This window comes from Schistocerca serialis, chromosome 5 (genome assembly GCF_023864345.2).
Source record: "Schistocerca serialis cubense isolate TAMUIC-IGC-003099 chromosome 5, iqSchSeri2.2, whole genome shotgun sequence".
Taxonomy (NCBI): Eukaryota; Metazoa; Arthropoda; class Insecta; order Orthoptera; family Acrididae; genus Schistocerca; species Schistocerca serialis.
In genome coordinates, this window is record NC_064642.1 from 157352983 (window position 1) to 157366702 (window position 13720).

The following is a 13720-nucleotide window of genomic DNA, read 5'->3' on the forward strand; positions in this document are numbered from 1 at the left end:
TCGACAGTAGTAGCAGTATGTAAACGTAAGATTCCGCGGCCGTTGCCGCATCACAGTTAGCAATACACCCTGAGGAAGGCGTCTTGCCATAGTCGCCGAATGGTCGGGATTTTATAGTTGACAATCCGGCCTCAAACCCAGAAAAAGTTTATGGACAGCAGAAGCAGTAGTTTGGACTGTTGGGGCTGAGGTTTATCTTCCCGTGATGTTGCTGCTCATGTTCGTCAATAAGCTACAACTTTAATGCGAATATGAAATCAATGGTTTCAGGAAGGCTATTGAGGATCCGAACGGCCCCGCGTGTCTATCGTCCGAGGGAACATGCACATATCCAGTTTCAATACCATTGGACTCCAGTTGCACAATTTATTGGCGACATACGAAAATTGTTCCTCGACCTGGACTCAATCAAGGATTTCCTGCTTACTGCGAACGGTCATCTTAACCACTTCTGCTACATCAGCACGCTTCCATGATTGACCGAAACCTCTATACGAGTATGTCTACGTCCTGCACTCTCACAACAGCTGTGATACCCTCACAGCGAGTTACTTATTTACTACAGTCACGACCGTGTTTATGCCTGTAATACTGTTTGCAGTGTCCATACTTTACTGCATACTGTGGAATGTCATTCAGACGCGCATGCACAGTATGATAATTGCACAGCGAGATAATTGTTAACTACTGTCACGGCCTTGTCTGTGAATGTAATACTGTTTGCAGTGTCTCTATGGTACGGCATACTGTGCAATGAGACTACTGAGACTACTGAGATACAGCTGTATGAACTAGAAGAAATCTATTGCACGCACGGACACATATACGTGGACACACGGTGACATACAGAGAACCGTGCTCATATAGCAGAAATAGTTAAGGTGACGGCTCGTGATAAGCGGGAATGTCGGTTCGAGTCCCGGTCTCGAACAAATTTACGTATGTCACCAATAAATTCTGCAGCTGAAGTATAATCACATCTGCAATTGCGAATACATTTCATCTATTTCACACAGCCGTAGATCGCAGTAATGTCTATTCCTCGAGACATGCATGCTTGTCTGAAGAACATCTGTTAGAACACAGTAAAACACAGACACTGCGAAGGGTAGACATACAAACGGTTTGCGCAGATGTGAAGGATTGTTTAGTTTCGTCACGTGCCTTGAATTCGGAAACGGTTTTTTTTTTTTTTTTTTCAGTACCACATGTATCCACAGAAGAAGTGTTGTGCGCCAGTCATGAGAACCACGGACTATCAGCGTTGTGATCAGTTGTGGATTCCCATAAAGTGACAGAAGAGGGGAGCGTGACGACGGTGATGCATCCCGTGACAGCACTGGACGTGGTAATGTTCGGACGAGTCGCTGTTCTGCGTACAGCATCTTGTTGGATGATTCTCGGGTGGAGGTTCTGAGGAAAACGAACGTTGCCAGACTGGATTCATCATCTTCATACGGGTCCGAAACTGGGCGTGATGATATGCGGTGTCACGGAGTACTGAAAGCGATCAGTTTTGTTAGGTACTAACTGGTAATTTGGACATGAAAAGTTACATATCTGGCATGCCAAAACCATTGGCTGTCCCCTATCTTCGAAGTGCTCATGATGCTATATTTTAACAAGCGAGCCACTCCTGCACTGACCTACCTCGAAAGAGCACGTTTGACTGTTTCCCTACACACACGTTCTCAAGATCTCACACCCGACTGGTGAACTCTGACATAGAATTTGAAGCAGCATGAAATGACGGACCAAGCTGAGTATGAAGTTACGCTCAGCCAGGTTGCCACTAGGGCAGGAAAATCTGTGCACTAAGTTTCACACCTGTATGCACCAACATGTCGTACAAATGTAATCACGCGTTCTTGCTACTATACTGTATATACATAATAAGTGATATTTAGTTATTTGTTGGTGCACCTGCCGTAGCATTTTATGTAGAGCCATACATATCGCTGGAAACAAAATCGATTTGTGCCAGCAAGCGTTCTTGGAAATTACCCAAAATTGTAATGATCTACTTACAGAAAAATATATGGGCGATGGTTCCCACCAAAAAGTGCATTTACGCAGATCGTATCTGGCATGAGATTTATGGTCTTATTCTGTCCGGAATATTCCGAACACAGGCTGGTAATTTTTAGAATGTCTCCCGTACCCTATCCCTTTCAACAGCTCATTAAATAACCAGTTCCCCGACATTTTTAAGACAGTCAAATGCTCAAGCCGGCCGGTGTGGCCGAGCGGTTCTAGGCGCTTCAGTCTGGAACCGCGCGACCGCTACGGTCACAGGATCGAATCCTGCCTCGGGCATGGATGTGTGTGATGCCCTTATGTTAGGTAGGTTTAAGTAGTTCTAAGTTCTAGGGGACTGATGACCTCAGATGTTAAGTCCCATTGTGCTCAGAGCCATTTGAACCATTTTTTCAGGTACTGAAAACCAAACTCTTTGTTGCATTATTCTTATCAGAAGGTTGTTATCAGCAGTTAAGAGACAGAAAATCGCCTTGGAGAGAAATGCAGCTTCACAGATAAAGAAATAGATGACGAATGACATAATAAATTTTTTATCCAAGTATTTCGTTATCTTTCATAAATAATCTGTTTTTACTCCTTCGTCGCGCCTCATGGTAGCTCTCCCACGTTACAAGAATTATTGTCAGTGGAATAGCGGAAGTTCAGCCATACATTATTGTAAACATTGTATAGTAAACAAGCCAGACGTTTCCTTTATCTTGTTTGTAACATTTTTACGGTTGCAGTATTATTTATAAGTAGCGCTGAAACGGGCCCTAACTAGTCAGTAGAGCTAAAACACTTAGTAAATTCTGAAGCTCATCTTCCACCCAAGTAGCTTTCCTTCTCCCGAAAGTGGGAGCTAGACGGCAACAGGTTTCTGTGATTTGCACACGGGTGGTCTGAAGGCATAAAAATAAAGTGCTGGTCTTCACTTGAGAGCTGCGTCTGGTTCCTCACATCTTTTATTCGTTCCTCGGCTCATTTATTTTAAGAGGCCAGGAAGTCGGCAGGTTTTCACCTGTTGCTCCGGCCGACAGCCTCGTTACCGGCGACTGCAGCGCCGCGCCGGGCCAGAACGCACTACCGCCTCACTATTTACTCACTTTGCACGGACAATCAATTACGATTTTTATGACGAGAGGTCTGCGCCGGGCCTGAGAACGGGGTCCGTGCATTGTACAGCGACTGACGGGTTCCCGGCGCGAGGCAGCGGCAAAAAAGGTCAGGGAGCGCGGGTTGGCCTAAATGAGAGATTAATGATCCGGTGGTGCGCCGATTGCGATTGGTACTGCCAAGCGAGCAGCTCCAGGTGTTTCTCGGAGCGAGCACTGACTTATGTTGCAAGTCAGTTTGGACAAAGGCTTCCACAAAGCACACTTGACATCCTTCTGCAGGGTGTATTAATAGAAGACGTACACTTGAGGGGTGGTGATAACGTTTCAATTACAGCCTTAAATAAATAAAGTTACATAATTAATTTTCTGTTTGAAACTTTCTGGCAGATTAAAACTGTGGGCCGGACCGAGACTCGAACTCGGGACCTTTGCCTTTCGCGGGCAAGTGCTCTACCGACTGAGCTACCCAAGCACGACTCACGCCCCGTCCCCACAGCTTTAATTCCGCCAGTAGAGCACTTGCCCGCGAAAGGCAAAGGTCCCGAGTTCGAGTCTCGGTCCGGCCCGCTGTAGAGTGAAAATTTCATTCTAGAAATTTTCTGTTTGTTTGCAAGTCCGTGTCTGCAGTCCAGGTACACACTCAAATCCCCGCCGCATGAGCCACAACAGAATAGCACAGCCTACAGATAAAATGGAATTTAGTGCGTCTGCGGCTCCAGCAGAAATGCGTTTTTAATTCAAAAGAACAACATCGACGGCATTTCAGAGATTTATACCAAACAAATTAATAAGAGATGGAGATGAACCGCCGCGCGGGATTAGCCTAGCGGTCTAGGGCGCTGCAGTCATGGACTGTGCGACTGGTCCCGGTGGAGGTCCGAGTCCTCCCTCGGGCATTGGTGTGTGTGTTTGTCCTTAGGATAAGCTTACGGACTGATGACCTTAGCAGTTAAGTCCTATAAGATTTCACACACATTTGAACATTTTTGGAGATGAACTTCCAAGCTACTGAAACCGTGCAGAACATTGGTACAGAAGCAACGAAAAAGCATGCCAAATCTTTAACAATGGGAGCCGAAAATGACCGGCATAAGAAGGTACTCTCGTTCTTCCAACAGTATTGTCAAAGAGGGCTGAGGACCGGGCGGAGGTTCAGGGCACTCTGATGCCCTTGGGGTGGGAAAAAAGCGGAAGAATCATCAATAATCGTCGCCATGAGGACGTAGAAGGCATGTAAATCACTGTATCTAATACAAGATGTGACAAATAGTAATGCAAGAAATAAGCACCAAATTCCTCAATTAAAACGGATAAAAAGTGCTGGTATGGACTTCGAATAATTTTTTTTCTTATTTCTAAGTCAGTGGATGTGAAGCGATTGGTTTATTAACGCGTTTCGATTACAATCATTATCAGAAAATCAGTGTAGGTAGAAGAACTTTATACAGACAGTATGCAGTCTTGTGAATGTCACATATTCTTAAACTTCTGCTGGGTAATAGAGTATACTGTGTTGAAGAATCCCAGGAGGAGGAGCTTAGCGTGTGAAACGCCCTGAGACAAGGGAAGATTCCAGCTAGATTACATCATGGTCGGAGAGAGATGCGGAATTTGATACCAGATTGTAAGGCCTACCTAGGAGCAGATATAGCTTCAGATCGCAATTTAGTAACAATGAAGAGAAGACTAAGTTAAAAAAAATCCTACGAAAGAATCAGTGTGAAAGAAAGTGGATTCCAGAAGTTCACTTAAAATACTGCTATAATAAATAACGCAGTAGGTGGACCATTTGAAAATTTGTGGACATCTCGAAAAAGAGCAACCACAGATGTTGGAAATACAAACGTAGGTGATAGGAAGCTAACTGCAAAGGCACCTTGGGTAACAGAAAAAAATACTGAAATTGATTGACCAAAAGAGGAAGTACAAAAATGTTCACGGGAAGCCAGGAATATAGCAATATAAATTACGTAGGACGAAATAAATAAATAGGAACTGCATGGAAACCAACTCGAAATGGCTGCAAGAAAAATTTGAGGGAACAGAAAAACAAATTATCTTCGGAAGAACTGACTCAGCATATAAAAAAATCAAAGCCATTTTCGCTGAAATTAAAGGCAAGTGAGACACTACAAGGAATGCAATGGGAGTACCAATGCAGACGATGTGGTTCATTACTATGGGCAGCGCTGATTCACCAGGTGCCGGCCATACACATGATCCACATGGCCATTGTAGGCAGAAACAGGCTATGATTATGCCATAAAAAAGATACTGTGTCAAAAACAAGAGAAAAAATATAATGAGTGAATCACCGTTTTTTTTCAAAACATAGAGCAGAAAGCGAATAGGGGAAAGTATTCTATGATGGGAAGGAAATGTCTGTTGATGCAATAGAAGAAGGAATAGGAGTTGATGCGAAAGACATATGATATGCAGCATTAGTGACACGATTTAAAAGAACTTTGGAAGAATTAAAATCAAATAATGCACATGGGATAGAAAACATTCAATCAGAATTTCTAAAATCATTTAGAGAAGAGACAACCAAATGACTATTCAACTTTCTGTGAACAATCTATGAGACTGGCGATATACCATCAGACTTTCAGAAAAATGTCATACACACGATTCCGGAAACAGCAAGAGCTGACAAGAGCAAGAACTATCTCACAGACAGCATAACAGCTCACGCACACAAATTGCTGACAAAAATAATATAGCGAAGAATGGGAAAGGAAACTGAGGCACTGTTAGATGACAATCAGCTAGGCCTTAGGAAAGGCAAAGGCACCAGAGAGGCAGTTGTGACGTTGTGGTTAATAATGGAAGCAAGACTGAAGAAAAACCAAGAAACTTTTCATAGGATTTGTCAACCTGTAAAAAGGGTTCGACAGTGTAAAGTGGTGCAAGATGTTCGAAATTCCGAGTAAAATAACGGTAAGCCACAGAAAGAGACGGATGATATACAACACGTACAAGAAACTATGCTTCTGGATACGAGAACGAAATGCTCGGATTAAAAAGGAGCTACGGCAGGGATGTAATCTTTCGCCCCATTGTCCAATCTGTACGTCGAAGAAGCAATGACGAAAATGAATGAAAGGTTCAATAATGAGATTTAAATTCAGAGCAAAAGGATGTCAGTGATAGGATTGACTGATGATATTGCTATCCTCACTGAAAGTGAAGAAGAGTTACAGAACTCGTTGAATGCAATGAACAATGAAATGAGTACACAACATAGATTGAAAGTAAATCGAAGAAAGACGAAAGCGGAATTGCAGAAAAGAGAATAGCGAGACACGTAACAGCAGGAGAGAATCTAAGCATCTGACGCCTGCCGTTCCCCAAAGTAGTGTTATACGCCCTTTTCTGTTCCCTATCTGTATAAATGAATTAGGAGGCAATCTCAGCAGCCGTCTTGGGTTGTTTGCAGTTGATGCTTTCGTTTACCGTCTAGTAAAGTCGGCAGAAGATCAAAACCAATTTGCAAAACGATTCAGAAAAGATATCTGTATGGTGCGAAAGTTGGCATTTGACCCTAAGAATGAAAAGTGTGTGATCATACTTGAGTGCTAAATGGAATCCGTTAAACCTCGGTTACACGGTAAATTAGTCGAATTCATAGACCGTTAATTCAGCTAAATGCCTAGGAATTACAATTACGGACAATTTAAATTTGAAAAAACACATAGAAAATGTTCTGCGAAAGGCGAACCAAGGACTGCGTTTTATTGGCAGAACAATTAGAAGATGCAACACATATGCTAAGGAGACTGCCTACACTACTTTTGCCCTTCGGCTTTCGGAGTACTGCTGCGCGGTGTAGAATCCTTACCAGATAGGGTTAATAGACTTTATCGAGAAAGTTCAGAAAAGGGCAGCACGTTTTGTATTATTGAGAAATATGGGAGAGAGTCTCACGGACATGATACAGGATTTGAGGTCATCATTAAAACAAAGGTATTTCTCGCTGTGGCGGGATCTTCTCATGAAATTTCAATCAACAAGTTTCTCCTCCGAGTGGGAAAATATTTTGTTGACGCCGACCTACGTAGGGTGGAATGACCATAATAAAATAACGGAAATCAGGGTCGGATGGAAAGATACAGGTGTTCGCTTTTTCCGCGAGCTGTTACAGAGTAGAGTAATGGAGAACTATTGTGAATATGGTTCTATGAACACTTTGCCAAGTACCTAAGTGTGATTTGCAGAGTGGCCATGTAGATGTAGAGTGTCAACCCTCTTCTCGAATGCTGATGTATCTGGAATCCGTAGGTAACTTGTGAGCCGTGCTGCGGCTGGCGTTGGTGCTGTTTGTAGGTTTCTACCCTCTGTTGAAGGCCAGAACATGTAGTTTAGTTGACATGGTTGCGGCTGTTTGTCTTCTTCCCGTGTTGACTGGCGCCACTTCTATTTCGATAGCGTTGCCTGTCCGCTAATGGCAGCAGTGGCGGTTATCGATATGTAGTAACTGTGGCCCTGTCTTTGGGGTCTTTGGGGGACGTCGTGGCTCTTCCGGGTCGTGTCAGTGTGCAGTTCGGTTTGGGACTCAGGAGAAGCCAGGTCCACGCAGTGCAAGAACACGCCGGGACCGCTGGCGGCGCACATGGACTGCCAGATCGAAGGCCTGTGGTCACGAGGGTGCACGACCTCTTCGTAAACCGCATCCTGCAAGCTTTGAGTGCATTTGGATTCAGGTAGAGAAACCTACACCACTGGGAGATCTTGCGATTCTCCAGTGACTTGGGTTCGTGTTGCTGCTTGTATTGTTGCCGAGGCGAAGAGCAGCGCATGGAGTGCTTGGGGAAGGCGGATGTGATTAGCTTTCCTGGCTTCTAATTCCTCTTTATTGCGTTCAGTTTGTTACTATTTGTTAAGTTCAACCAGCTGTATTTTTCCTGTCTCATGACCTCTAACGCCCCAGGTACCTGAGCTGGCGGACAGTGTATGTAACGGCAGTGTATGTTTCATCGCCTTGTCGCTGCTGTCCGATGAGGCGTGTAGTTTTGACAGCTTTCTTGATTGTAGGTTGTTTGGCGATTCTTCTACTCTGGTGATAGTGATTCCTTTCTCGTTCCAGACGCTCTAGGCACAGTATTCTGTAGACAGAGTCCAGACCGCCGGTTCCGGCTTTGGCGTATTTTTACGCCATTGCATTTGGCTTATTAGGCGTCTATCTCTTCTAAATCGACTCCTGTTTCTTTCTTTTATCACGTCGTCACACGAGGCTTCTACCTCATAGAGTCCTTCAGTGTAGTCTTTCCACGCAACTGCATTTAACAGTGGACTTCCTGTTTCACTATTTATGTTTCCACCCTTTCTTATAATTTCACCGAAGGTTATTTTGACTTTTCTTTATGCTGAATCAGTCCTTCCGACAAACAATTCTTTTTCTATTTCTTCACATCTTTCATGCAGCCATTTCGCATTAGCCTCACAGCACTTGCTTTTTATTTTTTATTTCAATCTTAAGTTACTTGAATTTCCCTGAATCCTTTTTTCTCCCTTCATTCGTCGATCAGTTGAAGTATTTCTTCTGATACGCACGATTTATTCGCAGTTAGTTTTTTCTACTTATGTTTTTCTTTCCAACATCTGTGATTGCCCTTTGTAGAGATATCCATTCCTCATCGACTGAACTGACTACTGAGGTAGTCCTTATCACAGAACCTATAGTTGCAGAGAACTTCCAGCGTATCTATTCATTTCTCAGTACTTCAGTATCCCACTCTCTGCCCATTGATTCGTCGTAACTAGTTTCTTAAGCTTCAGCATGCTTTTCATCACTACAAAATTGTGATCTGAGTCTATGTCTGCTCCTGGGTACGCCTTACAATCCAGTATCTGATATGGAGTCTCTGCCTGGCCGTGACGTAATCTAAATGAAATCATCCCGTATATCCCGGCCTTTCCCAAGTATAACCCCTCCTTTTGTGATACTCGGAACATTCACTCTTACTAGAGGAAATTTTTTCCTCTATAACAGCAGTCCAAACCCCCATGGGTGTTAGATTTTCATCTCCCTTTACACATTGAATTACCCGTTCAGTAGCCGTTCATACTTTCTCTATCGCTTCATTTGTTTCCTCTAATGGATTTACAACCATCAGTTCATGCGTCACGTAAAGCTAAGATTCATGTCTTACATCCGCCTCTTTAGCTGGGTGGAAGCGTGCTGGTGTCCCATGCAGGCGGGACCGGGCTCGGTTCCCGGCCGGGTTAGAGATTTTCTCCGCTCGGGGACTGGGTGTTGTGTTGTCCTGATCATAATTTCATCTTCATCACTGGCGCGCAAGTCGCCCAAGGTGGCATCGACTAAAATAAGACTTGCGCTCGGCTGCCGAACTTCCCTAGATGGGGCCTTCCAGCCAACGTTGCCATATGCTCATTTCTATTTTTTTCATATATTGCACCAAATGCCCAAACAGTATATAATCTGTATAACACTAGATGTGTGTGTATCTAAGGTATCACATAGAATATGCGAAACTACCAACAACTAGACAAGCGAATACCCACTGAATATAATGCCCTGTTTTTACACGCAACTCTTGAAGTAATATATCAATTCACGCAAACACAACAGTTATTTTAAACATGGCTGCACTACAGCAACGGTTATAGACAGCCAACCAGCTGCAATAAATGGAGATTTTCAAATAACACAACTGACCAACATGAACACGCACTACTTCAGTTGAGAATAGCTCGAGGTTCTGCTGAGATCTTCTCGGCTATTATTAACCAACAAGCTAGTTAGACTACATTACACATCTAAAAGTAGCTTATCACTTCCTGTACATACTGAAACTTATTTCTGTCGCACTTCTTTATTATACATTTTTCATTTTAATGTTTGCATTATATAAATTATGTTTTACTCAGCTAGGCAGAACAAATTATACAGAACCACTCTGACAATTGCAAAGCATTAAATCCTCCGTAACCTTAGAGACATTTTTTACTCCATACCAATAAAGCTATAACAATTAAATGTATCTTTTATTAGATTTAGTAACATACGACACACCTTACATTTCAGGTTGGTAACTCTGTATTGTTAATGGAATAAATAAATAAATAATTTATATTTTCGGCTTGCGACTTCGTCGTGACAACTATCGTTGTCGGTGTTGGTCTGCTGCTGATTCTGATGAGCACAACCCTATCACTGAACTGTTCTCAGTAACACACTCTCTGCCCTACCTTCTTTTTCATAACGGATTCTACTCCCGTTACACCATTTTTTGCTGCTCTTGATATTACCCTACTTTCATCTGACCAGAAATCCTTGCCTTCTTTCCTTTTCGCTTTACTGACCCATACTATATCTAGATTCAGCCTTTGCGTTTCCCTTTTCTGATTTTCCAGCTTCTCTACCACGTTCAAGCCTCTGACATTCGACGCACCGACTCGTAGAACGTTATCCTTTCGTTGGTTGTTCGATCTTTTTCTCATGGTCACCTCCCCCTTTTCAGTCCCCTCCTGGAGATCCGAATGGGGGACTGTCCCGGAATCCTTTGCCAATGGAGAGATCATCACGACGCCTTTTCATTTACCTTGTGTATCTTTAATGCAGTGATATCCATTGCGTACAGCATCATCATGCCGCCGTTGATCATTGCTGATTCTTCCGGCTCTAGGGGCAGTTTCCCACTCCAAGAGCAAGAGGGTGCCCTGTACCTCTGTCCACTCCTCTGCCCTCTTTTACAAGGCCGTTGGCAGAACGAGAGTGACTTCTTACGCTGAAAGTCTTCGGCCGCCATTGCTGGTGATCTTTATTCACAATTAAGCAGTGACGGGGTTCGAATCCGGGTCTGAGGACGTTTTGATGAGTAATCAGAGACGCTACTCCCTTTTTTCTCCATCACTTTCCTGATCCCCTAGACCATGGTTCCGGCGGAGGTCCGAGTCCTCCCTCGGGCTTGGGTGTTTGTGTTTGTCGTTAGGATAATTTAGGTTAAGTAGTGTGTAAGCTTAGGGACTGATGACCTTAGCAGTTAAGTCCCATAAGATTTCACACACATTTGAACAGATTGAACATAGACCATGGTTGCAAGACAGAGCTGTCAAAACTGGTAATCTGATGGAGAGGTTTCAGATATTTAATCGAACTGCAACAATCTACCGTTTGCATTAAGATGATAAAGCATTGAAGATTGTGATTCAATTTGTATGTTTCCACTGTATGACATCACGAAAAGGCAAACAATTTATGCTGTAAATCAAAGTAAACTCTGACTTTAGTGTGAAATTGTGATGTATTATTGTATGGAAATGAAAATAAATATTATAAGATTTATATCAATTTTTGTTTTGGGGGTTTACTCATCCCATTCGCATTGTAATATGTGATACTGTTGTTGCCTCATTAAAGTACGCGTAATCTTTATATGCACGAGTACTCTCTCCCTGTACGTGTGTGTGCACGCGCGCGTGCGCGTGTTTGTGTGTGTGTGTGTGTGTGTGTGTGTGTGTGTGTGTGTGTGTGTCTGTCTATCTGTCTGTGTGTATTGTATGTAGAGAAGAGAGAGAGAGAGAGAGAGAGAGAGAGAGTGAGAGAGAGAGAGAGAGGGAGAGAGGGACGGAGAAGAAATTTATTGAAGCAGTTAGTGTGTGTGTGTGTGTGTGTGTGTGTGTGTGTGTGTGTGTGTGTCAAGAGAGAGAGGGACAGAGAAGAAATTTATTGAGGCAGTACAGTATTTGACACAAACTTCTTCTGTAGTGTATAAAATTTACTGATTATGATGATGATGAGGCAGATGTGGAAATACTGTACATAATTTCTGAAATTGCATGCACTTCAGTCAGATGAAATTTAATGATGAGGCAGGACAGTGTTTGACATAAGCAGACAGAGGGGTGAAATACAGAAGTGGACCGTTATGTGGTATGTGTGTGTTCGTGTGTGTGTGTGTGTGTGTGTGTGTGTGTGTGTGTGTGTGTGTGGTGGCACCAATTTAAACAGTACAGAAGGAAATATCTTTGAACATGGTGGCAGTTCAAGTGAAGCTTACGTATTTTTTTGACATGGAAATGTTGTAGCTCTGACAAATAGCTATGAACGTCACGTCATTTTTACGCAGTTCATGTAAAGTTTACATATATTTTTGGAAATAATGTAGTGCTCGCAAATATCTTAGAACTTGGTGCTTTTGTACACGATTCAGGTGAAATTTACGTAATTTGAAAGCCACATTGTGGTTGGCTCTCTCATTGCAATAGGGCTAAAATACTAATCTCGTATTGGCTGTTTCAGTTTAATGCTCACTAAAATAATATAACGTGGTTGGCTGGAGAGGGGCAGCGACGTGTGGGGAATGGAGGGTATGAGGAGGGGACGGAGGATGTAAAAAGCACGTCAGGGCTAGTTCTGCCAGCTTGCATTTTTTAAATATTGCATAAACTAAATTTTCCACCATCACCATCTTCCATTTTTGAATTTCCTGCCAGTACTGTATGGATATTTTGGCGAACAGAATGTTGACTGGTGGTGAACGCTTGAGTTGTGTGACAAAGGCATCACATATATACTCCTGACGTGAATTTGTTGTTTCTGCAATTCCAATTGTCTGACAGTCTCACTGATCTGGTCGAACTTCTTGTGTAGAATTTTTGTACTTTACTATAATACTATGTCCAACATATCCCTGCGAGAGTCGTGAAGACATTCTCGAATTATTGATTTCCTTTTCTTCGTCGTAAGCATTTGTTATCGAGTATTTGCATTTACTGGACTCTAATTTTATCTTTAAGTGCCGTATGGAATTTTTGATAACATCATCCTCTTATGAAGTCGTATTTTGGTGGTCTTTCTTAATTCGTCGCACAGGAAGAGGACCATGAACGTCTTTGCCATTGCCAGTCATTTTTCGTTATCACAGCTTCTCGATCTCACAGACATGTTCTATGAATAATTTTTGACCCGAATTTGTTTTCAAGACAAATGCTAGTGTCCTTCTTTAGTGTTTTGTATTCTCTCCCGCCGTAGGCGTCTGAGTGAACAGAAGAAATAAAAGGTGGTATCTTATAATGACTGATGATTTAATTTATTCATTTGTCTTATTTGATTTACCCCTTGTATTCATCTAATACTTATGTTTTTCAGCAAATATTCAGTCGTCTTAATACGATGATGCAATGGATTGGCTGCAATTGTCACATCCTTAAGTGCTCACAGCACGTCTCAGAAAACGAACCTATCTGCATTCTTTTACATGATAACGAAGTCCGATGCCGGTTTATAAGCATACTTTGCATAGTTAATTCTTATGCATAGCACTGATTACTCATCTTCCCACAGCCACGCATCATCCTGTTAAGGACAGGCCTACAACGCAGGCTTTTCCAATTTTGTCATTCATCTCGTCATGACAATCGCCATTTCTGACTTTAAATTCTCTCTATGTTGAGTAAAAGTAGCTGACGCCACCATACCTTCAGTCGAACTGTCATGCCATATTTGATTCTGCATATACCTGCAGGCTAAACTAATCCCCTCTTTTTCTTTCTCAATATATTCTCCGACGTACCACTGTTTCAAGGAGAGCGCGGACTATCGGGAGAGTATGTAGGCA